Genomic DNA, 13,005 nt, shown 5'->3' on the forward strand with positions numbered 1-13,005 from the left:
CGAAGATGGAATTCCAGAACGTAAGTATTCTACTCGTAGAATTCAGGACTGCTTGCGCGTTTGACCATACGACCATTGTGATTTCTTTGCTTTCTCCCTTTTTTATTCGCAGCGAGGGCTTCTCCACCCCAGTTCATTGATGACATTAAATCATGGGTGGAAAGAATAATACCTTATGCGGAGGAATGCCGTACCTGGGCTGCATTTCTTCAATAGTACGACCCGTCAGGTATTCTTTGGCTTATGGTTTGGGAGTTCCCTACGTTCTTGTTACCTGACTTATTCGCGTTGGCAGTCGGAGCGCCCCTAAGAAGAAGAAAAAGAACGTCGTCACCCTCACCTGGGGTGGGACTGATTCTGAAGACGATACATACCCTGTGGTTCGCCCAGTTGATGGCGCTGCGGAGGTTCCTCAACCGCTGCCCGTGGCGGCGTCCACGAGGGGAACGACTCCTTCAATGCCATCCCCACGGGCTGTGGAGGAGACTTCTAAGAGCGAGGAGCCGTTGGAAAGGAAGAGACGTCGGTTGATTAAACGGCAAGGGGATAGCCACAGAAGACGAGGGGGCGAGCGAGCCCCATCGGGGTCAAGGCCAGTTTTTATGGCAGATGCCATCCGTTCCGGGAGTCGGCTACCAAGGGGGGGCGATTCTTGACGCCAGTCCAACACGCATTCCGGAGAGCGGCTCGTCGGCTGCCGTTGGAGAAGCGGGCGATTGTACCGAGAGGTGGGCCTAAGGCCGCCCAGGCGGATGCAGATGCTGTTAACGCGGGTCCGGCCCGTGTGGGGATGACGACAGGTAGATCCAACTGCCGAATTCTGATCCCAGGAGGGTATAACCTGTTGCAACACAGCGAGCAGGCCGCACGGATATGACCTGCTATGTGCGGCCGCTGAGCATGAAATGTTAAAAGGGGTTAGCGACGGGGAACTATCCCGGAGGGTTGCCGGCGCGGCCTGCAGGTATTTTTTCGATTTTCTTCATGTACCGTAAATTAAATTTTGATGCATACTGAACTTGCCTTTCCTCCTTTCCTCTTTTTTTAGACTCTCATCTTGAGGTAGAGAGGGGCAGCGAGCGCAAAGGAAGGCAGCACCTTTAACAAGGTGGTAAAGAAAAAATCGCGGGTGCCGCGTGAAGCATCAGGCGCTGGCGGACCTATCAAGCAGGACCCGGAATTTCGGGTTTTCCGTGAGGGTTTGGAGCAATCGGAGGCCCAGCTGAACGAGAGGGTGGCCGAGTTTGGGGCAGATCGACGAGCAGCTGAATGAGCGCCCTGGCTCGGAACATTGAGCTGGAGACTCTTCTCCAGTCTAAGGAAGAAGAGTTGGAGGTTGGCCGTGGGGGGTAGCGGCGGAAGCTGCTGATTTGCGGATCAAGGTTGCCGCTAATGACCACCGAACTCGATGCCAAGGCGGCTGAGATTGAAGTCCTCAAGCGGACTGCTGCACAAGGCCTGATGAGGATGTGCATCGATATGGCGCATGACATGTGGTGTACGCCGAGGCCAGATTGGTCGTATTCGACGGAGTTCTTAGCTGCGGTCGAGCTACTGAGGCGGAGGTTCCAAGAGCAACGCGCATAAGCCCGTGCCGCCCGTGAAGCTTGTGGGATATAGTTTCTGATTCCCCAGACTGGGCGGCGCTATAACTCCGAAGACGTTCAACCGTTCTAGAATCTGGATCTTGGATCTCTGCGGCCTATCAGCGAGGACGGCGGTGGACGAGATGGCGGTCCGGACGGGGGCAGTGAGCAGAATGGCAAAGCCCCTTAGGACTTGTATTCATTTTGTTTTGCTGTGTTTGGAGACGTAAATGGTCCCTTTGTACATGTATTTTTGATGATAATGGAAGTTATACTTTTGCTCGTTATTTTTTTCTTTTGTACCTTTTATTTTCGGCCTTAATATGGTTGATGGCCTTAGCTATGTGCGCAACTTCGACTTATCGTCGAGTTACTCGCTGTCATAGTCGAGTGGGTCGACTTATCGGCGTCGATGGCCTTAGCCATTATACCGTTTATGCCTTAGGCCAGTGCGTAACTTCGACTGTCATCGAGTTACTTGCCGTCGTCGTCGAGCAGTCGACTTATCGGCGTCGATGGCTTTCGCCATAATATCATTTATGACCTTAGCCATGTACGTGACTTCGACTGTCGTCGAGTTATTTGCCGTCATAGTCGACGCTGGGTCGACTTATCGGCGTCGATGGCCTTAGCCATTATTCGTTATGGCCTTAGCCATGTACGTGACTTCGACTGTCGTCGAGTTATTTGCCGTCATAGTCGAGCTGGGTCGACTTATCGGCATCGATGGCCTTAGCCATTATTATCGTTGATGGCCTGGCCATGTGCTACTTCGGCTTGTCGTCGAGTTACTTGCCGCGTAGTCGAGCTGGGTCGACTTATCGGCGTCGATGGCCTTAGCCATTATATTTTAATGGCCTTGGCCATTGTGCGTAACTTCGACTGTCGTCTATTACTTGCCGTCATAGTCGAGCTGGGTCGACTTATCGGCCCGTGATGGCCTTAGCCATTATATCGTTGATGGGCCTTGGCATTGTGCGTAACTTCGACTGTCGTCGCGTTACTTGCCGTCATAGTCGAGCTGGGTACGACTTACTCGGGCGTCTCGATGGCCTTAGCCATTATATTATTGATGGCCTTGGCCATGTGCGTAACTTCGACTATCGTCGAGTTACTTGCCGTCATAGTCGAGCTGGGTTGACTTATCGGCGTCGATGGCCTTAGCCATTATATCGTTGATGGCCTTGGCCATGTGCGTAACTTCGACTGTCGTCGAGTTACTTGCCGTCGTAGTCGAGCTGGGTCGGCGTCGATGGCCTTAGCTATTATATCGTTGATAGCCTTGGCCATGTGCGTACTTCGACTGTCGTCGAGTTACTTGCCGTCATAGTTCGAGCTTGGGTCGACTTATCGGCGTCGATGGCCTTGCCATTATATATCGTTGAATGGCCTTGGCCATGTGCGTAACTTCGATCTGTCGATCGAGTTACTTGCTCGTCAAAGTAGAGCTGGGTCGATTATCGGCGTTCGATGGCCTTAGCCATTTATATCGTTGATGGCCTTGGCCATGTGTCATAACTTCGATTGTCGTCGAGTTACTTGCCGTCATAGTCGAGCTGGGTCGACTTATCGGCGTTGATGGCCTTAGCCATTATATCGTTGATGGCCTTAGCCATAATGTTGTTGGAGATGGCCGTGGCCTTTTACGCGTTGAGATGGCCGTAGCCGTTCATCATTGGAGATGGCCGTAGCTTTCATACATTGGAGATGGCCGTAGCCTTTCATATATTGGAGATGGCCGTAGCCTTTCATACATTGGAGATGGCCGTAGCCTTTCATACATTGGAGATGGCCGTAGCCTTTCATACATTGGAGATCAAGCTAGTCCAGTCCCTTTATCATGCCGGCCTGGAGGTCGTAAGAGGTTGATATGATAAACTTGTTTTCGCAAATATCTCCAAGTGTCCCCTCCGCCGCCTCGTTAAAAACCTCCCCGAGAAAACCCAATTGGGACAAAACTCGGGTAAGGGAAAAAAGAGTACGACTCGGGGACGCCTTTCAGAAGTGGAAATACTTGAGGTGAGTAACGTTCCAGTTGTTTGGAGCGTTTTCCCTTCCATTGTTTCCAACTGGAATGCACCTTCTGGGCTACTCTCTGTGATTTTGTAGGGTCCTTCCCAGTTGGTGGCCAGTTTCCCTTCACTTGGGTCTTTGGATGCCAATGTCTTGGCTTTAAGGACATAATTCCCCACCTTGAGTGTCTTATTTTTTGCTCTCTTGTTGTAGTATATTTCGACTTGTTGCTTTTGGGCCACCATTCTGATATGGGCCATTTCTCTCCTTTCCTCAGCTTCGTCGAGGTCTTGGAGCTGTTTGTGTCATTTTCTGTTCCACTGGTGTGTGAATATCTTAGGCTTGGTTCGCCGACCTCGACGGGTACGACCGCGCTCGGTTCCGTAGACCAGCGAGTACGGTGTTTCCCCCGTGCTGGATTTGGGTGTGTCCTGTGTGCCCACAACACTTCGGGTAGCAGCTCGGGCCATAGCCCTTTGGCGTCCTCGAGTTTCTTCTTTAGTATGTTAATTATTGTTTTGTTGGAGGATTCTGCTTGGCCCGTTGGCGGCAGGGTGATATGGCGTGGAGAGTATCCTCTTGATGCGCCATTTCTCGAAGAATTCGGTCGTTTTTTTGACCGATGAACTGTCGTCCGTTTGTCACAACTAATTTCTTGGGGATGCCGAAGCGGCATATAATATTTTTCCATATGAAGGCGATCACTTCTTGTTCGCGGTATTTGGGCGTACGCTCCTGCTTCCACCCACTTGGAAAAATAGTCAGTTAAAACTAATAAAAATCGTACCTTTCCTCGTCCCGCTGGTAGGGGACCGACTATGTCCATTCCCCATTTGATGAAGGGCCATGGGGAAGTGACCGAGTGAAGTGGTTCTCCTGGTTGGTGTATCATGGGGGCATACTTTTGGCATTGTTCCCATCGGCGAACATATTCCGCTGCGTCTTTCTTCATAGTGGGCCAATAATAGCCGGCTCGTATTATGCAGCGCACGAGGGCGCGGTTGCCCGTATGGGCACCACAATGACCTTCATGTACCTCTTCGAGCACTGGCCGCGTTTGTTGCGGCCCTAGAACACTTGGCCAGGGTCTGCCAAAACGTCCTTTTGTAGAGCTCGTGGTTTATCAGGCAATACCGGGCGGCCTGTACGCGGAGCTTCTTGGCTTCTTTTTTGTCGAGGGGGAGTGTTCCATCCTACAGATAGGATACAAATTGGTTGCGCCAGTCCCAAGTCAAATTTAAAGAGAGTACCTCAGTGTGATCAATGGCTGAATGGAGGAGGGTGACCACACTTTCTTTGTTGAAGTTTTTAGTGGTTGCGGCCAATTTTGCTAGGCCGTCTGCTTCAACGTTCTGTGCTCTCGGACTTGTTCGAAGAGGCACTTGTCGAACTCGGTCATTAACCTGTGGATTTCTGACTGGTATTTTTGCAACCTCTGCTCCTTGATTTGGTAAGTCCCGGTGACCTGGTTCACCACGAGTTGAGAGTCGCAATGGAGAACGAGTCGTCGAGCTCCATACTTGATGGCTAGTTTCAAACCTGCTATAACAGCCTCGTACTCGGCTTCGTTGTTAGTCATCTCGGGGCATCGTATGGACTGGCGAATTGTTCCGCCCGTGGGGACCTCGAGAATGAGTCCCAGTCCCGATCCCGAGGCATTAGCGGCGCCATCAGTGTAAAGAGTCCATAGGTCGGCGTTGGAGGGGGCACGACGTGCCTCTAATTCTGCCTCTGGTAGTATCTCTGCCGCTGAAGTCGGCTATGAAGTCCGGCAAGTACTTGCGAGTTGATGGCGTTTCTGGATGATATGAGATATCGTACTCACTGAGCTCTATGGGACCTCTGGCGAGTCTGCCTGATAACTCAGGCTTGTGTAGGATACTTCTCAAGGGAAGGTCGTCACTACTTTTATGGGGTGGCATTGGAAATAGGGTCGGAGCTTCCGTGAAGCTACGACCAATGCCAAAGCTAATTTTTCAAGGTGTGGATACCGTGTTTTCGGCGCTCCACTAAGGTTTTGCTAATATAGTAAATAGGAGATTGTGTACCTTCGTTTTCACGAACTAGGACTGCGCTAACGGCGACCTCGGATACGGCCAAATATACAACAGTAGTGGTCTCACTGTATTTGCTCTTGGCTAGCAGTGGCGGCGAAGATAGGTACGCTTTCAATTTCCTTAAGGCCTCGACGCATTCCTCATTCCACTATAACCCATTGCCCTTTCTCAGCACATTGAAAAACTTATGGCATCTGTCGGAGGACCGTGAGATGAACCTAGACAAGGCGGCTATTCGCCCCGTCAGCTTTTGCACCTGCTTTTGCTGTTCAGTATCTCGGGTATGTTCTATCGCCTTGATCTGATCTGGATTGACTTCGATACCTCGTTGTGATACGAGAAACCCCTAAGAATTTTCCCTGATGCCACGCCGAAGGCGCATTTCTCGGGTTCAGTTTCATCCCGTACCTTCTCAATATATCTTCTCTCTTTTCAGACCTTCGGATGGGGAAGGTGAGATCTCTGCACCCGGTGTGATGCTAGGGGTTGCATTCGGGATGCCATCGTCACTGGCCTCGTTGAGAGGGCCAAGGAGATTAGTAGTGACACCCAATATCGCTTTCGATCTTGTGTTATCTTCGACCATTTTCTGTTTATGTGTGGTGTAGAGAGTGGTAGTTGGTTGATCTCTAGGTGGATACTATGGTTTTGATTCTCGAAATCCCCACAGACGGCGCCAAATTGTTTGGCTCAAAAGTTAACAATATACTTTGTAAGCTAGAAAACAATCAAAAGTAAGAAAAGGGTAAATCGTAATCAAATATAATAAACCTAGAGATGCAAAGATGATATTATTGTTGTAGATCTAGTATTGCAAAGTGATAATATGAACTCAATAAGATATGTTCGTTTGAGGTAGAGATAGAGAGAGAGAGCCAGAAAATAAGAGAGTTGTATTAGATCTTAATTCTCCCTTTACAATGTGAAGGTCTCCTTTATATAATAAGAGACCTTCCTCGAAAGAATCAAAAAGTTACAAAGACTGGTAACGTCTCCCTAGTGAAGACACTGAGTCCTAAACAATGTCGCTTTTGTCCCCACGTCCGAGTCGTACCCGCTACGTTAGTCGGCGTACACTCACTGGGCGTACCCACTGGCGTAGAGATGCTGAGGGTCAAATTTGACCCTATACAATTTTTAAAGCCCTTTTGAATGAGAATTTATGGTAGAATCCAAATTAAACTATTGCATATAACATAATATTACCATTCAGTACTTCTAAATTACTATCAAATTCGGAAGTCCTAATTTTACATTTATTCCCTGAATAAAAATAAAAAAATACTATTGATTTGAAAGAAAATAAAGAAAAATAGTCAGTTACAAAAAAAAAAGGAAAATCAAAAGTTTAATGAGAGGCAAGAAAAAGGGGAGTTTCTATTAATATTCATCTCGTTTAATAGTCAATTTAATTTGAATATTCTACTCATCAATTTGCTCTAAAAAAAAATTCGTGTTGTACTTTTGATTTTCTTTATTTTATTTGAAATCTAATTTTTATATACGTGTTATAAGATGTGACTTTGTTACCCCAAATTTTCAAAGTTTTTTTAAGGTAAATAAAATTAATCAAAGTAAAAATAAAATAAAAGAACAAGCAATGCCAATATCCGTGTTAAGACAGAATTGAACAAAAAAATTAATGTTGTAGTTTTTTATTTTATTCTTGTAGTGTTCTTTATTTTTATTTTTTGTCCTCCCACCCCCCATAGTCATTATTACACACTAAAAAGTTAAAATTTTACCATAATATTGCGATACAAATTAAAACCTTTTCCGCCTTCTAGCTAGTATTAATAGAAGTTCATGATAAACACATTTTAAATTCTTCACATCTCATTCACCACAATACTATTGCATAAATCCGACAAGGTTTTATTATAAACTACGCATTACTCAACTTTTTTTTATAGAGACAAAAGCTTCGCTAACTAATTGAAAAATCAAGCAAGAAAAGACATGGGAAAGGGAAAGAAAAAGTAGGAAAATAAGAAACTATTTAATATTCCTTTCTGTTCTTTGTACGTGAAGCCTATTTTTTATTTTTTCACAAGAAAATTTAGCTCAACCAATACTCCCCTCAAAATGCCAACTTCGAAAAAGCTCTGACAATATCTTCCAAAACAAAATAATCAAAATCTAACAAAATTAACCTTAAAGACAACCAAACCTAAAAATACTAAACAGTGAAATTACAATAGATATAACACCATAGGCTAACATGCTAAGCACAATACATATTTCAATTTTCGATAATTCAAGGAGAAAAAGGCCGCAAACACAAAGCACAATACTTCTAACTAACATCAATGAGAATATGAAAACGAAAACGTAGACAATAGGAAAAAAAGGGGGAGAAGGCAAAAAGCTGGTTGCAGCAATAAAAAGATAATCTTTAAGATGCGTCTTCACAGCCTTCGACTTCTCCGTTAGAGTTTTATTATTGAAAAGTTTCTCCGACACTGACTTTTTCATACTTTTTCCTACCTTAAGGGATTTGAATTTTATAGAGAGTGTATACGGTGAAATCGGGCTTGCCCTGGAACGTGGCAGGTCAAGGTTCGACCCCATGTTATATCAGACTGTGGTGTAAAGATAGATTGCCGAGCTCATGACCCAAAGATCGATTGAGATCGAGGTCGGCCAAAATTGAAACGGGCAGGATAGAGGTCGAGCAAGATCGAGGGAAGCTTATCAAGCCAGATAACGGAAAGCCGAGATATCCGCAATCGGACAAGGATCACGGCGGAAATCTCGGCACGTATCAAGAAAGGCCGATTAATTAGCTAATCATGGTATTTCTTACTGTATTTAGAATTGTATCAAGGGTAGGACTCCCCTACTATAAAAAGGGGAGCTGATCATTTGTAAAAGACACCATATTCACGCTACAAAAAATAATATACTATCTTTCTCTTAAGCTCTCAATACTCTGTTACTTTGTTCTTATTTTCCAATGGAACATTCATTTCGTTCGAGGCGACCTAGCTCGAGAGCCAAAGTTATACATTTCCTTCGGTTTGCTTTTATTTCTATTTGTAGTCAATTTCAATATCAATTTACGTATCCTCTTATTTTGTGCCAAGTTATATTGCATATCCTTAAAACTGCATATAAATTAAATTGTTATCCGATTTTGTGCCAAGTTATATTATGTTTTCTTAAAACCGCGTATAAATTTAATTGTTATCCAAATTTAGGGTAAACAGTTTGGCGCCCACCGTGGGGCTAAGGATAATAGTGGTTACTTGGTACAAACTTTCCTAACACACACTATTTTACACTTGTTCTTTGAAGTATCTTTGATTGCAGGATTAAAAAATGTCAAACTCTCAGTCAGCACCTCAACACATTGACAATGATCTCGGCCACCACGGCGAAAATGAGAACATTGCACCAGGAAACGTTGTACCCCCTGCTGGCCTCGATGGAATTCCGGCTATAGATCCAATCGACGTCAGTTCACATGTAGCCATCAATGGAAATTTAGCTGTCGGTCCCGAAAGCAGCGCCCGCGGGGATGCCCGATCAGCTACTCAGAGCGCACGTGGTGGTGAAGATGGCGGGATCAGCCTACGGGTGATCTTCAAAATGTTGCATTCTCAACAGGCGGCAATAGCCTAATTCCAAAGTCAGAACTACATACCGAGCAGGGTAGAACCCGAGCCATCCCAGGAAATCATACACAGGTGCGAATAGACTTCGAAGAGGTCGAACGAGAAGGAATCGGAGACCTACCCTGCTATCATAAAGATGCTCGAAGAATTGACAAAGCGAATCGAGACAGGGGAAAATAAGATCGAGGAAAATGACAAGAAGGTGGAAACCTATAATTTCAGGGTCGACCAGATCCCGGGGGCACCACCAATATTGAAAGGACTAGATTCAAAAAAGTTTGTACAAAAACCTTTCCCCCCGAGTGCAGCTCCGAAGCCAATCCCCAGGAAGTTTTGTATGCCCGAGCTTCCTAAATATAATAGGACGACTGATCCAAATTAACACATCACCTCCTACACGTGTGCTATCAAAGGAAATGACTTGGAAGATGACGAGATCGAATCCGTCTTGCTGAAGAAATTCGAAGGGTGCTATGATATGGTATCATAATTTACCGCCTAATTCTATTGACTCATTTGCTATGCTTGCAGATTCTTTCGTAAAAGCACACGTCGGGGCCATTAAGGTCGCAACAAGGAAGTCGGAACTTTTCAAGGTAAGGCAGAAGGACAACGAGATGCTCAGAGAATTCGTTTCTTGATTCCAAATGGAATGAATGGATTTGCCACTGGTCACCGACGATTGGGTTGTTCAAGCTTTCACTCGAGGTCTCAACGTTCGAAGTTCAGTGGGTTCACAGCAGTTGAAGCAGAACTTGATCCAATACCTAGCTGTCACTTGGGCCGATGTGCACAATCGATACCAGTCGTTGATCAGGGTCGAGGATGATCAATTGGGGGATCCTCCTGGGTCCGTTTATCCTATCAAGCCCATAGATAGAATCAAGAGGGATATCGATCGAGAACCAAGGTCGAATAGAGATCGATATCAATCGTAAAATGAAGATTGTAGAGGGAGCTGATCTGGGCGAAATTCTGTGCGAAATGAGAGTAGAAATGATCGAGGTCAAAGTTCACGAGGACTTATGAGTAAAAGCGGCTTTGATAGATCTATCAGTCCCAAACCACGATTGTCGGAGTACAACTTTAATGTGGACGCAGCTGCCATCATATTGGCCATTGGACGCATCAAAGATACCAAGTGGCCTCGACCTTTGCAAACTGATCCAGCACAAAGGGATCCCAACCAAATATGCAAATATCATGGCACACATGCCACAAGATGGAGTATTGTCGGCAACTGAGGGAAGAAGTAGCCCGTTTGTTCAATAACGATCATCTTCGAGAATTTCTGAGTGATCGAGCTAAGAACCACTTCAGAAACAGGGATTCCAACAAACAAAACAGACAAGACGAACCCCATCACGTCATCCATATGATCATCGGAGGGGTCGATATTCCGCAAGGTCCGATAATAAAATGCACCAAGGTGTCAATCACAAGAGAAATACGGACTCGGGATTACTTACCAGAAGGGACTCTATCTTTCAATGACGAGGACGCAGAATTAATCATGCAACCACATAATGACACACTGATAATCTCTGTACTTATGAATAAAACTAGAGCTAAACGTGTGCTAATTGATCCAGGTAGCTCGACCAACATCATACGATCGAGGGTCATAGAACAGCTCGGCCTGCAAGACCAGATTGTACCAGCAGATCGAGTACAGAATGGGTTCAATATGGCTTGCGAAACTACTAAGGGAGAAATAACATTGCCGATAAACATTGCCGATACCATGTAAGAAACCAAGTTCTATGTAATCGAGGGGGACATGCGATACAACACCCTGTTCGGGAGACCATGGATCCATAACATAAGGGTTGTACCTTCGACCCTCCACCAGGTAGTAAATTTTCAACACCGGATGGGATAAAGACAGTTTACGGGGAACAACCCGCTGCGAAGGAGATGTTTGCAATCGATGAAGTAATTCCGATATCAACACTCTCATCGACGAAGGACTCAGGTTCGAAAGCAAAATAGGGAGCCAAATAGCAATTATCGGTGCCAGCTTCGACCCAATCGGACGAGCAAGGGATTGACGAAGACGATGACTTCGAGGTCCCCCGATATTTTATCGCCCCCGATGATTTCAACGCTACCAAGTCAACGGTCGAAGAACTGGAGCAGGTCGTGCTGATCGAACATCTGTCCGATCGGAAGGTGTACCTGGGCACGAGGTTAACTCTTGAGCTTAGGGAAAAACTTATTCAATTTCTGATAGCTAATATGGATTGTTTTGCTTGGTCCCATCTCGATATGATAGGGATCCCACCGGAGATCACTACTCACAAACTAAGCTTAGACCCGAAGTTCCGCCCGGTGAAACAAAAAGGAGACCCCAGTCCGAGATCAAACATGCCTTCATCAAGGACGAGGTAACTAAGCTCCTTAAAATAGGATCCATCCGGGAGGTCAAATACCCAGAATGGTTAGCAAACATAGTCGTGGTTCCTAAGAAAGGGAACAAACTAAGAATGTGTGTGGATTATAAAGACCTAAATAAAGCCTGCCCCAAAGATTCTTTCCTCTACCTAACATCGATCGCATGATCGACGCCACGGACGACCACGAGACTCTAAGTGTTCTCGATGCCTGTTTCGGGCACAACCAAATACGGATGAACCAGGGTGATCAACAAAAAACCTCTTTCATCACTAAATATGGCACGTGCTGCTATAAAGTAATGCCATTCGGATTAAAAATGCGGTGCTACTTACCAACGACTAGTAAACCAAATGTTCGAAGAACAAATAGGAAAAACCATGGAAGTTTATATTGATGATATGCTAGTTAAGTCCCTGCGAGCAGAGGACCATTTAAAGTATTTGCAGGAAACCTTCAGTATATTGAAGAAGTACAACATTAAGCTGAATCCAGAAAAATATACATTCGGGGGTCGGGTCCGGCAAGTTTCTCGGATTTATGGTGTCCAATCGGGAAATCAAGATCAACCCCGATAAGATCAAAGCTATCGAGGATATCACGGTAGTGGATAATTTGAAGGTTGTACAGAGGCTAACTGGGCGCATTGCAGCCCTAGGTCGATTCATCTCGAGGTTGTCCGATAGAAGTCATCGATTCTTCTCGTTGCTGAAAAAGAAGAACAACTTCACATGGACCCAAGAATGTCAACAAGTTTTAGAGGAACTTAAGTGATACTTATCGAGCCCACCTTTGCTTCACATGCCGAGGGCGGACGAACGATTGTATTTGTACCTAGCGGTATCGGAAGTAGCGGTAAGTGGAGTCCTAGTCCGAGAAGAGCAAGGTACGTAATTTTCGATTTATCATGTCAGTAGGACCTTAGGTGAGGCTGAAACTAGATACCCTCAGCTAGAAAAACTAGCACTCGCCTTGCTAAGTGCCTCTAGGAAACTGAAACTGTATTTTCAGTGCCATCTTTATGTGTTGTGACAACCTACCCTTTACGAAATATAATGCATAAACCCGAACTCTCGGGACGATTGGCCAAATGGGTCGTCGAAATCAGCGGGTACGATATCGAATATCAATCCCGAACGACCATTAAATCTCAAATTTTGACAGACTTCGTAGCTGACTTTACACCGGCCCTGATACCCGAAGTCGAGAGAGAGTTGTTGGTAAACTCGGGAATATCTTCAGGAATATGGACCCTCTTTACGTACGGTGCCTCGAACGTAAAAGGGTATGGATTTGGCATCGTACTAAAACCTCCCACAGGAAATATTGTTAGACAAT

The sequence above is a fragment of the Nicotiana attenuata genome, chromosome 5, assembly GCF_001879085.1.
Source record: "Nicotiana attenuata strain UT chromosome 5, NIATTr2, whole genome shotgun sequence".
In the NCBI taxonomy this organism is placed as follows: Eukaryota; Viridiplantae; Streptophyta; class Magnoliopsida; order Solanales; family Solanaceae; genus Nicotiana; species Nicotiana attenuata.